Genomic DNA, 16,147 nt, shown 5'->3' on the forward strand with positions numbered 1-16,147 from the left:
TCACGCCTGTAATCCCAGCACTCTGGGAGGCCAAGGTGGACTGATCACAAGGTCAGGAGTTTGAGACCAGCCTGGCCAACATAGTGAAACTCCATCTCTACTAAAAATAAAAGAATTAGCTGGGTGTGATGGTGGGCGCCCATAATCCCAGCTACTCAGGAGGCTGAGACAGTAGAATCATTTGAATCTGGGAGGCGGAGTTTGCAGTGAGCCGACATCACGCCATTGTACCCCAACCTGGGCAACAGAAAAAGACTCCGTCTCAAAACAAGACAAGACCAAAAAAAAAAAAAAAATAGACAAAAGATCTGAACAGACACTTCACCAAAGAAGATAAACAAATGGCAAATAAACACATGAAAATATGCTCAACATCATGTGTCATTAGGGAATTGCAAATTAACACAACAACGAAATGCCACTACTAGAATGAAACACTTACTAGATTGGCCAGAATCCAGAACACTGACACCACCAAATGCTAGCAAGGCTGTGGAGCAACAGGAACTCTCATTCATTGCTGGTGGGCATGCAAAATGGTACAGCCACTTGGAAGATAGTTTGACAGTTTCTTACAAAACTAAACATACTCTTACCATACTAGCCAGCGATCACACTGCTTGGTATTTACTCAAAAGAGTTGAAAACTTATGTTCACACAAAAACTTACACATGAATGTTTATAGCAGCTTTATTCATAACTGCCAAAACTTGGAAGCAACCAAGGTGTTCTTCAGCAGGTGAATGGATAAATAAACTGTGGTACATCGAGACAGTGGAATAGTATTCTGCACTAAAAAGAAAGAAACGAGCTAACAAGTGATGGAAAGACATAGAGGAACCTTAAATGCATATAATTAAGTGAAAGAAGACGATCTGAAAAGGCTGACATGCTATATGATTCCAACTATATGACATTCTGGAAAAGGTAAAACTATGGAGACAATTAAAAAATTAGTGATTGGCCAGGCGCAGTAGCTCACACCTGTAATCCCAGCACTTTGGAAGGCTGAGGCAGGTGGATCACTTGAGCTCAAGAGTTTAAGACCAGCTTGGCCAACATGTGAAACCCCATCTCTACTAAAACTTACAAAAATTAGCCGGGCATGATGGCACACGCCTGTAATCCCAGCTACTCAGGAGGCTGATGCAGGAGAGTTGTTTGAACCCAGGAGGCAGAGGTTGCAGTGAGCCAAAATCATGCCACTGCACTCCAGCCTGGGCGACAGAGTGAGTGAGACTCTATCTCAAAAAAAGAAAAAAAACAAAATTAGTGGTTGTCAGCAGTAAGCAGGGAGGAAGGGACGAATTGGCAGAGCACAGAGGATTTTTACATGAGTGAAATTATTCTATATGGTACTACAGTGGTAAATACATGTCACCATACATTTGTCCAAACTCCTAGAATGTACAACACTGAGTGAACACTAATGTAAACTCCGGGTTGGGGTGACAGTGTGTCCACATAGGTTAATCAATTGTAATAAAGGTACTGCTCTGATCACCTACGGTCAGAAGTTTGAGACCACCCTGGCCACCGTGGCAAAACCTTGTCTCTACTAAAAATATAACATTTAGCTGGGCATGGTGATGGGCGTCTGTAATCCCAGCTACTTGGGAGGCTGAGACAGGAGAATCGCCTGAAACCAGGAGGCGGAGGCGGCAGTGAGCCGAGATTGGGCCACTGCACTCCAGCCTGGGCGACAGAGTGAGATTCTCTCAAAAAAACGGAAAAACAAAAAAACCAAGATACCGCTCTGGTGGAAGATGTTGATAGTCGGGGAGGCTGTGCATGTGTAGGGGCCAGGGCTCTATGGGGTATGTCTGTACCTTCCTCTCAATTTTGCTGTGAACCTAAAAACTGCTGTAAAAAATAAAGGGTATTACCTTTTTTAAATCAATTAAAAAATTTTTTTTTGTTTTAAGAAAACAAAGAAGCATTGTCTGGTATAATTTGTTAGCTCAAGTGGAGGAATGAAAAATTCCTGGAAGATCTTTGTTTCTTAAGATCTGCCATGGCTCCCCTGGGGAAGAACAAAATGGGAAGTTGTGTGTAAAAATGAGGAGTTGGGCTACCAACAACACCCACTATTACCAGACACTTGCTGTACACTAATCCCTGTGCTTTTAGGAATTATTTCATTTGTCCTTTCAACAGCCAAATGAAAATGTTTCTATTGCATGTGTCAACCAAGAAGAGTGTCTAAGACAGGTCTTGGTCAGTTTAGAGGTTTATTTTGCCAAGGTTGAGCTGGAGAGGAAGGAGGAAAGAAAAAAAAAAGGAGGGCAGAAAAACTGAGACAAGTGGTTACATTGTTTTGAGGCTTTGCTGAGCCCTCACTGAATCCACATGTTGCACATGGAAAGGAGGGGGTAGAGGAACAGTCTGTATTCTGGTTGGGTGCGAGTGCAGTGGCTCATGCCTGTAATCCTAGCACTTTGGAAAGGCAAGATGGGCGGATCACCTGAGATCAGGGGTTCAGGATCAGCCTGGCCAATATGGTGAAACCCTGTCTCTACTGAAAATACAAAAATTAGTGGGACGTGGTGGCGCATGCCTGTAATCCCAGCTATTCGGAAGGCTGAGGCAGGAGAATCACTTGAACCTGGGAGGCGGAGGTTGCAGTGAGCCGAGATCGCACCACTGCACTCCAGTCTGGGCAACAGAGTGAGACTCCATCTCAAAAACAAACAAACAAAAAATTATGTATTCCTCTCATGCTCAATGTGCTCAGTAAATCTACACCTTACATAAGACAAACACACAGCAGAGGGAGAAGTCAAATATGCATTCCTCTGGGGTGGGCGGTGCGACTATTTCTAGTCTCCTCTTGTCCCATACCCGTCAAGATAAGCTGCTCACTTACATTTTCAGGGTGAGGGAGGCCAGCTGGGGAGATACCTGTTTAAGAAGAGAAGGAAAGGCAATTGTTTATGTGTGACTCAGTTTCCAAACTTAACTTTCCCTTTTGGCACAGTGAGTTGGGGGTCCCGAGATTTTATTTTCCTTTCATACATGGAAGGTGTAAAAAGTAAAGTAGAGGTTCCTCTTCAAAGACTTTCCTCCCCGTCTAATTAGGAATAAATAGTAACTTCTCTTAGAAGCAAAATTTATTCAAAGACCTGTGCTAACATTCTTAAATATCTGCGAGCTGTAATAAAGAAATCAATATACTTTATGTTCTTAGCTTCTAATATTTGCCCTGGCATGCTTATACTGGTCCAAGCAAGCATTAGGCCATAGCCTGTTCTTCTTCCTTATTTAAAAGTGTTTTTACCTTTTTCAGCATTCTACAACTTACTTCCTCCTTCCTTTGTTCCCCTCTACCTTTGCCTCTTTTAAAAAGTTCTAAGTCGCTAGCCAATCGGGACAGATACAGAATGTGAGGTCCCGTTCCAGCCAACGGAAACCAGACACAGCAGTGGGGTGGAAGCGTCAGGTTATAAACGACCCTGTCTCCTTTGTTCGGTGTACTCTTGTGGCAAAACTGCTGGTGAGTGTACCCTTTCTGGCAGGAAGTAAAAATGGCCTTGCTAAATAAATTAAATTTATGTCCAAGTACTATTTATTTATAACACCGAGGAACAAACATTTCAAACAAAGGGCTCAAACTTAGTATTATTCCCAGTTAACTGCTGAGGAAACTGAGGCTGAAGGATGTAGATTTTCCCGATCACACAGGTCTGCCTGAGTCCAAGGGAGGGGTTGTGTCTAAACCCCTAAGGCAGATGGGGGCCCTTTAAGCCCCCTTCCAGCTTTGAGAGTCCTCTGTTCCATGCCTGGATCTCTTCCTTCTGGGAGCGCTGCTCTCTTGGGCTTTGGATCCCTGGAAGGACAGTGCTGTGCCCATAGGGGACTGAGGAGATGACAGCCTGGCGTTTGACTTCATGCAGGAATTTCACACCTTCCCAGACCTTAGAGTGCAGGTGGAGAGTGTCTGGCAGAGAAGGCGCCAAGTACTGCCTGCTGAGGCTGGGAAGGACTGCTCCCATGGCGAGCGAGGCCAGCAGCTCCTTCTCCTGCCCTGGCCACCTGTTTCCCAGCCCTCCCCTCCCCACCTCTCCATCTTGGAATGCTAAATGCAAAGCTGGTGGGCTGGCTGGGTATTAGTAACTCGACTCTGACAGACTCTGACATCTACACTGATAAGAAAGGCGTTTCCTACTGGAGCCAAGGCATCTGCGTGCCTTCTCAGCCATCTCTCCAACCCCTCCGTGATCCTGAAGAGAATGAGGGTGGCAGGATAATAATAGTAACCATAGTTACCCTGTTTTGAGTGCTGTACAGTGCCAGGCCACTGTGCCAAATGCGTCACCCACATTGTTGCATTCAATCCTACAGCCACCCCTTCAGGTACTTTTAGTATCTCCATTTCAGATATGAAACAACTGAGGCTTGTGAGAGGTCAAGAACTTGCCCTAGGCCACACAGCAAGTGAGCTGCAGAGAGAAACTCAAATCCTATCCTCCAGCAGCACCAAGCCCTCGTCTTCTCCCCTCTAGTGGGTGGTGAGAGCCAGAGGGAGGCACGCTGCTCCGGCTGGCTGGTGCGCAACGGAAGCTCTGTGCCTGGTTTCTTCAACTTCCAGGAACAGAGTGAACTAGGATGGGACACAGAGGGAGGGGACGAGCTTCCAGGAAGCCACCTTTCCAGTGGATGAACAGCAGGATCAGGGCTGTTGGCCCAGGCCTCGTGATGGCCCCAGGGGCCAGGGGCCAGGGGCAGGGCCAGCCTGGGAGAGGGGCCCTCCCCAGGCTTCTAGAGTGAGGAATCGGGTAACAGGAACATCTGTTCCTGCCCAGGGAAGGCGAGGTTGTGCTTGGAGCAGGCGGGGCCTTTCCGCCTCTGCCCACCTCTTCTCCTCTGGTCCCTGGTTCTCCATCCATCGCTCCTCCCTTCACCCCTTTCAGGTGCTTCATATTTGGAGTCTCCCAGGAAAAAGGGAAAATCACAGGGGGAGGAGAGCAGAGTAGCCCATTTGTTCGAGCCTCTCAGTCACAGAGGCTGCAAATTTAGCCTTTTGATCTTGGCTTCTGAGTGGCAGTGAGGCATACTGCTTAAGCCTGCAGCCCCTGGAGCCAGATTCCTGCTGGGCCACCCTCCCAGGGCCGCCCCTTAATGCGGCCTAACCTGCAGGTTCCTTAACCTCTCTGTGCCTCAGTTTCTCTGTCTGTAAGATAGGGATAAATACTTCATAAGATTTTTGCAAAAATGCAGTGAGTTGATAAATGTAAAGTAGACATTTCTGTAAGTGTGAAGCCTGGCACAGAATAAGCACTTTCTCAGCGTTAGTTGCTGTTTCCAAACGAAGTTACATACAGAATCATGGATAGAATGGAGAGAAGGCATCCATCAACGAAATTTTCAAAAACAGTCCCCTGGCCAGACGCGGTGGTTCATGCCTGTAATCCCAGCATGGGAGACCGAGGCAGGTGGATCACGAAGTCAGGAGATTGAGACCATCCTGGCTAACACAGTGAAACCCCGTCTCTACTAAAAATACAAAAAAAAATAGCTGGGAGCAGTGGCACATGCCTGTAATCCCAGCTACTCGGGAGGCTGAGGCAGGAGAATCGCTTGAACCCTGGAGGCGGAGGTTGCATTGAGCCAAGATCGCGTCACTGCACTCCAGCCTGGACGACAGAGCAACACTCCGTCTCAAAAAATAAAATAAAATAAATAAAATAAAATAAATAAATAAATAAAATAAAATACAGTCTCCTATAACCACACCACTCAGCACAACCACCAACCCCATTTCACTCTATTTCCTTTAGATTTTTTCCTGTTCATCATTTTTATAACATCATAACCATCATGTGCTTAAAAGTTGTAAAACTTTGGCTGGGCATGGTGGCTACGCCTGTAATCCCAGCACTTTGGGAGGCTGAGGTGGGCGGATTACTTGAAACCAGGAGTTTGAGAACAGCCTGGCTAACATGACAAAACCCCCTCTCCACTACAAAAGTTAGCTGGGTGTGGCAGTACACGCCTGTAATCCCAGCTACTCGGGAGGCTGAGGCAGGAGAATCGCTTGAACCCATGAGGCGGAGGTTGCATTGAGCAGAGATAGTACCACTGCACTCCAGTCTGGGTGACAGAGTGAGATTCTGCATCCAAAGAAAAAAATAAATAAATAAAAAGAGTTGTGTAACTTTGGGACTTTTTTTTTCATTTAACATTTTATTCTAAGCATTTACTATAATAATTCAGTAGGTTTTTGTTGAGGGTCTACTACGCACCAAGCATTGTTCTAAACTCTGAGTATACAGCAGCCAACAGAACAAAGCCCTTCTTCTCCAGGAACGGAACAGACAAGGCCCGTCTCTCAAGGACTTGGTGACATTTCCCACTGGGCATTGATTGCTACATGGTCTTAGAGCTCATTCTTTTAAATTGAGGTCTAATTTCACACAGTAGAGTGCACACATATAAAATGTGAAGTTCAGTGAATGTTCATGTGTGTAGTCATCCATGTAACCACCACCCACCTCAAGAAACAGAACATTTCCAGTGCTCCAGAAGATTCCCTCACCTTCCCAGTCAATAACTACCTTTCTTCCCCTCACGTAACCTTCTGGCTTCTATCAACATAGATTAGTTTCACCTGTAACAAGATCCACTCTTTTGAGAATGTCCACTTTCTAACGGCTGCAGAATATTCTATCCTATGGATATGTTTTTGGACACGTTTTGCTTTTAGTTTCTCACCGTTATCAATAATGTTACCTTGGACCAGGTGCAATGGCTCACGCCTGTAATCCCAGCACTTTGGGAGGCCAAGGCAGGTGAATCACCTGAGGTCAGGAGTTCGAGACCAGCCTCGCTAACATGGTGAAACCCCATCTCTACTAAAAATACAAAGAAAAAAAAAATGAGCTGGGCATGGTAGTGCACACCTGTAATTCTAGCTATTCAGGAGGCTAAGGCAGGAGAATTGCTTAAATCTGGGAGGCAGAGGTTGCAGCGAGCTGAGATCACGCCGCTGTGCTCCAGCTTGGGCGACAAAGCAGGACTCCGTCTCAATAATAATAATAATAATAATAATAATAATAATAATAATGCTACATTGAATGTCACATTTTAAATCATTTCCTTAGGCTACAGACTCTCAGAAGCAGGACCGATATTGAAAGCATCTTGGTAAATACTGACAGACTGCTTTCCTAAAAGAGTGTGTGGCACCAACAGTGAATATAACTGGAGGGGCAAGCTATGGGTGCATAGCATCACTACAGTGTCCACCTCAACTCAATTGTCTACTTCCCTATCCCTGTTTGAGCTTGAATACTCAGCATATAATACAGTGGTCCGGAAGGGTGTCTCCACGAGAAGTCTGAACACCATGAGAAAGATCCACAAGACTCTCTTGGTGAAGTTGCCATAATAGGGAGTTTGGGCCTCAACTTTACAATGTCAAAACTCTAACTTTTTGCTTACGTTAAGAGAGGATTCACCCTTGGGCTAACAACAATGAAGCAACAGACTCTGACTCAATCATAAAGCAAATAACAATCTGTGAGTTTACAAAGATAAATTTATCAGTCAAGTATGCAAGAATGTGTGTATATCAAAAGATTGGTGTGTCCTCCCTTGTTAGAAAGCCACAGGGGAAGCCAAATGATCAACAGAAAATTTCTTGGTGTCTCAGTCTGAGTCAGAAAGCAGAGAAGGAAGCCCTGAGATGTGTAGAGAGGCACCCTTATCTTCAGCTCAAAAGACCCCCTCAGCTCTGAGCCGATAAGGAGCAGTGAGTTTTCCCTACATCCAGCAGTTCCTTGGCTATTCCTCCTTCCCATCCCAAACTTCAAACACCAGATCCTGTGCAATCTCCCACCTGCCCTTAAGTTGACTTCTTTCCATCGCCTCATTCACAGCCTGGTCCAGACCACTATCATCTCTTGCCTAAACTTTTGCAACTCATCTCTCCTTGCCCTCTTGCTCACTCTTGATCCAGTCTCCATCTGCCAGCCAGAGTGATCTTTTGGTTTTTGAGACTGAGTTTCACTCTATTGCCCAGGCTGAAGTGCAGTGGTACAATCTTGGCTCACTGCAATCTCCGGCTCCTGGGTTCAAGTAATTCTCATGCCTCAGCCTCCCAAGTAGCTGGGATTACAGGCATGTGCCACCACGCCTGACTAATTTTTGTATTTTTAGTAGAGATGGAGTTTCACCATGTTGACCAGGCTGGTCTCAAACTCCTGACTTCAAATGATCTGCCCACCTTGGCCTCCTAAAGTGCTGGAATTACAGGTGTGAGCCACCTCACCCGGCCTAGAGTGATCTTTTAAACTGGACATATGAGTGTGTTTAAAGTCTCTACCTAGTTGAATGTGTTGGCTCACAACTATAATCCCAACACTTTGGGAGGCCGAGGCAGGAGGATCACTTGAGGCCAGGAGTTCAAGACCAGCCTGGGCAACATAGCAAGACTATGTCTCCACATAAATAAACAAACAAATAATTAGCTGGGTGTGGTTGCACACACCTGTGGTCTCAGCTACTTGGAAGGCTGAGATGGGAGGATTGCTTGAGCCCAGGAAGTCAAGGCTGCAGTGAACCACGATCATGTCACTGTACTATAGCCTGGGCAAAGAGCAAGACCCTACCTCAAAAACAATAAAAATAAAATAAATAAAATCTCTACTTAAAAGTCTCTGGTGATTGACAGGTTAACAGATGAACAAAACACAGTATATACATAAAACGGAATGTTATTCAGTCTTAAAGAGGAAGGAAATTCTGACACATGCTACAACATGGGTGAACCTTGGAGACCTTACACTAAGTGAAATAAGCCAGACACACAAAAAAAAGTGCTGAATTATTCCATTCATGTGAGGTACCTAGAATAGTCAAATCATAGAGACAGAAAGTAGAGGCCGCGCACAGTGGCTCATGCCTGTAATCCCAGCACTTTGGGAGGCCGAGGCAGGCAGATCACCTGGGGTTTGAGACCAGGGGTTTGAGACCAGGAGTTTGAGACCAGTCTGGCCAACATGGTAAAACCCCGTCTCTACTAAAAATACAAAAAATTAGCCAGGCATGGTGGCAGGCACATATAATCCCAGCTACTTGGGAGGCTGAAGCAGGAGAGTCGCTTGAACCTGGGAGGTGGAGGTTGCAGAGAGCTGAGATTGCACCATTTCACTCCAGCCTAGGAGAAAAGAGTGAAACTCTGTCTTAAAAAAAACAAGTAAAATAGTGGTTATCACATTACCAGGGGCTGGGGAGAGAGGGAATGGGGAACTATTGTTTAATGGATACAGAGTTGCAGTCTGGGATGATTAAAAAAAAACCCTGAATGTCCCAGCTGGGTGGCTCACACCTGTAATCCCAGTATTCTGGGAGGCTGAGGCAGGTGGATCACTTGAGGTCAGGAGTTTGAGACCAGCCTGGCCAACATGATGAGAACCTGTCTCTACTGAAAATACAAAAATTAGCCGGACATAGTAGCACATGCCTATAGTCCCAGCCACTTGGGAGGCTGAGGCGGGAGGATTGCTTGAACCGGGAGGTGGGGGTTGCAGTGAGCCAAGATCACACCACTGCCCTCCAGCCTGGGAGACAGAACAAGACTTCATCTCAAATAATAATAATAATAATAGTTCTGGATGGTGGTAATGGTTGCACAACAATATAAATGTATTTAATGCTGTTGAACTATACAGTTAAAATGATTAAATCAGCAAATTTTGTTATCTCTATTTTACCACAATTTAAAAAAAAAAAAAAAAAAGACCCTTGCTGACCTGTTGCTTTTATCCCCAAATCCATAACATGATCTACGAGACCCGATAGGATCTCACCCCTGCTTGTGTAGGGGTTTTAAGGCTAAACTTTATAACTTCTTCCCCCTCCAGTTGGGATCTAGACCTATTAGGAAATCCAAATGGCTATCAAGGCAATGGAGAGATAAAAATATGCGACTTATTACTGATAAAGTTGGGCTTTGGAAGCAAACGCTTGTATTTATAGCCACAATGGAGGTTCCTAGTGTCTTCCTCTCCCCATCCTCTCCCCCCAGCTCTTGATTTAAACTTCCAGCTGAGGCCTACATAGAGCAGCTGGACAGGTCGTCCTGAATGCCAAGCATGCTCCTCCCTCTGCTGCTCACTTAGCTCATTTCTGTCTCTGGGTCATTTCTTAGCATAAGTGTCACATGTGGCTGGGCATGGTGGCTCACACCTGTTATCCCAGCACTTTGGGAAGCTGAGGTGGGCAGATCACTTGAGGCCAGGAGTTCAAGACCAGCCTGTCCAACATGGCGAAACCCCGTCTCTACTAAAAATACAAAAATCTAGCCAGGTATGGTGGTGTGTGCCTGTAGTCGCAAGCTGTCTGTGAGGCTGAGGAAGGAGAATCGCTTGACCCAGGAGGCAGAGGTTACAGTGAACTGAGATCACGCCATTGCACCCCAGCCTGAGCAACACAGTGGGACTGTCTGGAAAAAAAAAAAAAAAAAAAGGCCTCTGTCATATGCTCAGAGGCCTTCCGTGGCCCATACTATCTCCTCCCTGCCTCCAAATAAGTCTCATGCTTCTCCTGCATAGCACTTTCCAGAAATGTGTCTGTGTCTCTTTCCATGATCATTGTGGGTATAAATAAGAAGGCAAGTTTCATGAGAACAGGCACTGCGCTATGGTCTCCATGTGTCCCCCTAAAATTCATGTTAAAACTGAATTGCTAGTGTGATAGTATTAAGAGGTGTGGCCTTTAGGATGTGATTAAGTCATGAGGGTGGAGCCATCATGGGTAGGATTAGTGACCTTATAAAAGGGGTGCAAGAGGCCGGGTACGGTGGCTCATGCCTGTAATCCCAGCACTTTGGGAGGCCGAGGCAGGCGGATCACGAGGTCAAGAGATGGAGACCATCCTGGTCAACATAGTGAAACTCCGTCTCTACTAAAAAAAAAAAAAAATTAGCCAGGTGTGATGGCATGTGCCTGTAGTCCCAGATACTCAGGAGGCAGAGGCAGGAGAATCACTGGAACCCGGGAGGCGGAGGTTGCAGTGAGCCGAGATCATGCCACCGCATTCCAGCTTGGCAACAGAGCGCAAATCCGTCTCAAAAAAAAAAAAGAAAAAGGTAAAAGGGGTGCAAAGGAGCTATTCATCCCTTTTTGCCCTCCCACTTCTGCCTTGTAAGGATGCAGCACCAAGCCACCATCTTGGAAGCACAGAGAGCAGCTCTCACCACAGATAGAATCTGCTGGTACCTTGATCTTGGTCTTTGCAGTCTCTAGGATTGGGAGAAGTAAATTTCTGTTGTTTATAAATTACTCAGTCTAAGGTATTTTGTTATAGCAGCATGAACAGATGAAGACGCACTATGTATGCTGTATGTTTCCTTCATGGCCATATCCCCAGTGCCCAGCATGGTGCCTGGCACTTTGGCTCCCATACACATTGGAGAATATTCCATTCACTAGCACTCCTCTCCAGGAGAGGTCTGTATACTCTTGGAAGACAAATGTGGATAAGGCTTGGGGCCGGGAGGTCAGGGGCCAGCCTAAGTAACATTTGCAGGTACATGGATTAGCGGGCCTTGTGGGGTCTACAGTTTGTCCAGGGCCCAAGATGTCAGCACCATCGAGAAGTTAAGTGTGGTTGGTTATCTGTGCCTCCTTCCCAGCCACTGCTCTAAATAACCATAGAGCAAATATTTGAAGAATGTCAGCTTAAAGGAGTGTCTCGCTCTGACCCTCAAATCTCAATTTCTTTTTAAATTGACAAAAATTGTATATATTACACATGTGTACAACATAATACTTTGAAATATGAATACATTGTGGAATGGCTAAATTTAAGGCCCAGTGTAAATGCTACCTCCTCTCTAAAGCTTTCCTACCCACCATTCCCCTCCACAGAAGCACAGTTTGGATTTCCTCCCCTGGGCTGTGTAACCTCAGCTGGCACTAGTTGAACTGTACTGTCTGCATATTTATATGTCTGTCTCTCCTCCCAGAGGAAGTCCATGAGGGCAGGGACTTTATCTTTTCGTTCACTGCTTTTTCTTAGCATCAAGCACAATTTCTTGCATGTGGTAGATATTCACCAAATACCTGTCGACCTAATGAACAAAGTGCCACCATGTGCCAGGCACTAGTTGACTTCTGAGAAGGGGTATATGTCAAGACATTTGTTAGCCACCCACCAGCCTCTGAATTTAAGCCTGCCAGTAAGCCCCATCCTTCAGGACACAGAACTTGGTCAAGAAGGGGCCCACAACCCTATCCCCTACTCTCTACTCCCTAGCCCCTAGCCAATCAGGTCCAACAAGACTTAAATTTTAGGAATCTTGTTTGAGGAATAGAGAAGCTGACTTTCTCATTCCTGCAGGATGTGAACTAATAAGGCTGAATTCCCAGTGGTGACCCCCAGGCCCACAAAGGAAGCCAGCCTTAAGACGAAGGCAGCATCATGGGAGGCAGAACAGAGGAAACTGGTGTCTTTGGTGACAGGTGAGCTGCTGAATCAAACTTCCTTCCTGAAGCTAGCCCTCCCGTCTCCATTTCTCTTAGGTATATGTACCAATCATTCCTTTCAGTCACTTTGTTTCTGCTCTTGCAACATGAAGCGTCCAGAAGAGGCCAGAGAATCACAGGAAACCCAAGCTTTAACACCTCAGGACCTGCTGAGGAGATGGGTGAATCCTCAGTTTAGGACACTCTCAACCCTCACATCCAGCATGGTTTTCAGATGGTGGCACCCCAGCAGCTCTTGGACACAGGAGAAGGAGATGTGAACCTGGGTCTTAACCATCAGCTGCTCTAGCTGTTCTCAGTCCTCACCAAGAAGACAACTAGGACCCATCCAAAGACAAAAACAGCCAAAGTTATACCTGGCACAAGACCTTTGTGGGCCCCCAGATCACTTGTCTCGGAGGCTGGATCAGAAATAAACATTTTGGTCTTAAGCATAGTGGAGGTGTAGGATTGAAAAATCAGAGTGTTGGAGCTGGAAGGATCCTTATAGATGAGCTGGTCAGACCCCCTCATTTTGCAGATGGGGAGACTGAGGCCCACAGCAGGGAGGAGTCTTTCTTGCTCAAGATCACACAGCGTGTTAGTGCCAAAGCTAGTACCCTCCCTAAAGGAGTTTCTCCCTCAGCCTCCCCCTGCAGAAATGGGGCTAAGGAGACTGGGCGCAGTGGCTCACGCCTATAATCCCAGCACTTTGGGAGGCCGAGGCGGGTGGATCACCTGAGGTCAGGAGTTCGAGACCTGCCTGGCCAACATGGGAAACCCCATCGCTAACAAAAATACAAAAATTAGAGTGTTCAATCTGCTTCCAGATGGGCGAGAAGACTCGTGATCTGGTTCTTGAACTTCCCTAACAGCATGGCCCCTAAATGCCAGTCTCCACTGCCTCAAAAGAAGAAACCAAGACCACCGCCTGCTCTGGGACCGGAGGAGACATTGGCCTCTGCAGGCTTGCTGAAGAAGGGAGAAAAAGAACAGCAAGAAGCAATTGAACACATTAAGGAAGTACAAAATGAAATAGACAGACTTAATGAACGAGCTAGTGAGGAGATTTTGAAAGTAGAACAGAAATATACCAAACTCCACCAACCATTTTTTCGGAAGAGGTCAGAATTGATCACCAAAATCCCAAATTTTTGGGTAACAACATTTGTCAACCATCCACAAGTGTCTGCACTGCTTGGGGAGGAAGACGAAGAGGCACTGCATTATTTGACCAGAGTTGAAGTGACAGAATTTGAAGATATTAAATCAGGTTACAGAACAGATTTTTATTTTGATGGAAATCCTTACTTTGAAAATAAAGTTCTCTCCAAAGAATTTCATCTGAAGGAGAGTGGTGATCCATCTTCAAAGTCCACCAAAATCAAATGGAAATCTGGAAAGGATTTGACGAAACGTTCAAGTCAAACGCAGAATAAAGCCAGCAGGAAGACGAAGCATGAGGAACCAGAGAGCTTCTTTACCTGGTTTACTGACCATTCTGATGCAGGTGCTGATGAGTTAGGAGAGGTCATCAAAGATGATATTTGGCCAAACCCATTACAGAACTACTTGGTTCCTGATATGGATGATGAAGGAGAAGGAGAAGATGATGATGATGATGATGATGAAGAGGAGGAAGGATTAGAAGATACTGATGAAGGGGATGAGGATGAAGGTGAAGAAGATGATGATGAAGGGGAGGAAGGAGAGGAGGATGAAGGAGAAGATGACTAATAGAACACTGATGGATTCCAACCTTCCTTTTTTTAAATTTTTTTCCAGTCCCTGGGAGCAAGTTGCAGTCTTTTTTTTTTTTTTCCTCTTGTGCTCAGTCGCCCTGTTCTTGAGGTCTCTTTTCTCTACTCCATGGTTCTCAACTTATTTGGGGGGAAATACCTTGAGCAGAATACAATGGGAAAAGAGTCTCTACCTCTTTCTGTTCAAAGTTCATTTTTATCCCTTCCTGTCTCAACAAAAACTGTGTGGAATCAACACCACCGAGCTCTGTGGGAAGAAAGAAAACCCTGCTCCCTTCGCTCTGCTGGAGGGTGCTAGGCCCCTGTGTAGCAGTGCAAAGAATTCTAGCTTGTTTCCTCCTTTCTCTGTATGTTGGGCTCAGAGAGTACACTGTGTCTCTATGTGAATATGGACAGTTAGCATTTACCAACATGTATCTGTCTACTTTCTCTTGTTTAAAAAAAGAAAAAAAAACTTTAAAAAGTGGGGTTATAGAAGGTCAGCAAAGGATGGGTTTGAGATGTTTGGGTGGGTTAAGTGGGCATTTTGACAACATGGCTTCTCCTTTGGCATGTTTAATTGTGATATTTGACAGACATCCTTGCAGTTTAAGATGACACTTTTAAAAATAAATTCTCTCCTAATGATGACTTGAGCCCTGCCACTCAATGGGAGAATCAGCAGAACCTGTAGGATATTTGGAATTGACATTCTCTATTGTAATTTTGTTCCTGTTAATTTTTAAATTTTCTTTTTGTTTCACTGGAAAGGAAAGATGATGCTCAGTTTCAAATGTTAAAAGTGTACAAGTTGCTTTGTTACAATAAAATTAAATGTGTACACGAAGGAAAAAAAAATACAAAAATTAGCCAGGTGTGGGGGCGTGGTGGCGCATGCCTGTAATCCCAGCTACGCAGAAGGCTGAGGCAGAAGATTTGCTTGAACGCAGGTGGTGGAGGTAGCAGTGGGCCAAGATTGCGCCACTGCACTACAGCCTGGGCAAGAGAGCAAGACTCCATCTCAGAAAAAAAAAAAGAGAGAGAAAGAAAGAAATGGGGCTGGAGCTCCCCAAGCTTGGGAAGGAGAAGGGAGGGGACACTGACGGGGATTCTCCCTGCTACAGCAGTTAGGAGCTGCTCCCAAAACATTCACTGACAGGCCTAGCCAATTGCCCTTAATGACCTTACTGTGGCATTTTGATAACAACTTGTGGTTGGCTCAGTGGGTACTAGGTCTCTAACAATGCATCAATGAGGCCTCTTATAATTTCTCCAGAGGAGAAATTCAGGGTCAGCAATCTGGTAGGAAGGAAGACTCCAAGATGTGCCTTGGGGACAGGGTATATACGGGAACTCTGTAATTTCCACTCAACTTCACTGTGAACCTAAAACTTCTCTAAAAATAAAGTCTTTTCAAACACACACACACAACCGGGAATGGTGTCTCATGCCTGTAATCCCAACATTTTGGGAAGCCAAGGCGGGCAGATCACTTGAAGCCAGGGGTTCAAGACTAGCCTGGCCAACATGGTGAAACCACATCTCTACTAAAAAACGCAAAAATGAGCCAGGTGGGGTGGCATGCACCTGTATTCCAGCTACTCGGGCACCTGTAATTCCAGCTATTCGGGGGGCTGAGGTGAGAGAATCGCTTGAACCCAGGAGGCGGAGGTTGCAGTAAGCCAAGATTGTGCCACTGCACTCCAGCCTGGGGGACAGAGCGAGACTGTATCTCAAACACACACACACACACACACATTGTAATTAGACCCCAATTGAAGTGCCAGTGTGACTTTCACCTCTTAGAACCTCTGTTTCCTCAGTTGTAAAAGGGAGGACAATAATAGTACGTGCTTTACAGGGTCGCTGTGCAGATTAGATGAGATCACTCTATAAACAGTACTTAGCACAGTGCCTCGCACAGACAGTAGTATGAATAT

The 16,147-nt window shown here is 45.6% G+C and overlaps 1 pseudogene across 1 annotated transcript; it reads left to right on the forward strand.

Annotated features, from left to right (window-relative positions):
* Window positions 1-13,344: 13,344 nt before the first annotated feature.
* LOC105540877 lies at window positions 13,345-15,051 on the forward strand (annotated as a pseudogene). Its single transcript, XR_001006270.1, has one exon. The product of XR_001006270.1 is annotated as a protein SET pseudogene (transcript).
* The last annotated feature ends 1,096 nt before the right edge of the window (window positions 15,052-16,147 follow it).

The sequence above is a fragment of the Mandrillus leucophaeus genome, unplaced genomic scaffold (assembly GCF_000951045.1).
Source record: "Mandrillus leucophaeus isolate KB7577 unplaced genomic scaffold, Mleu.le_1.0 Scaffold23, whole genome shotgun sequence".
In the NCBI taxonomy this organism is placed as follows: Eukaryota; Metazoa; Chordata; class Mammalia; order Primates; family Cercopithecidae; genus Mandrillus; species Mandrillus leucophaeus.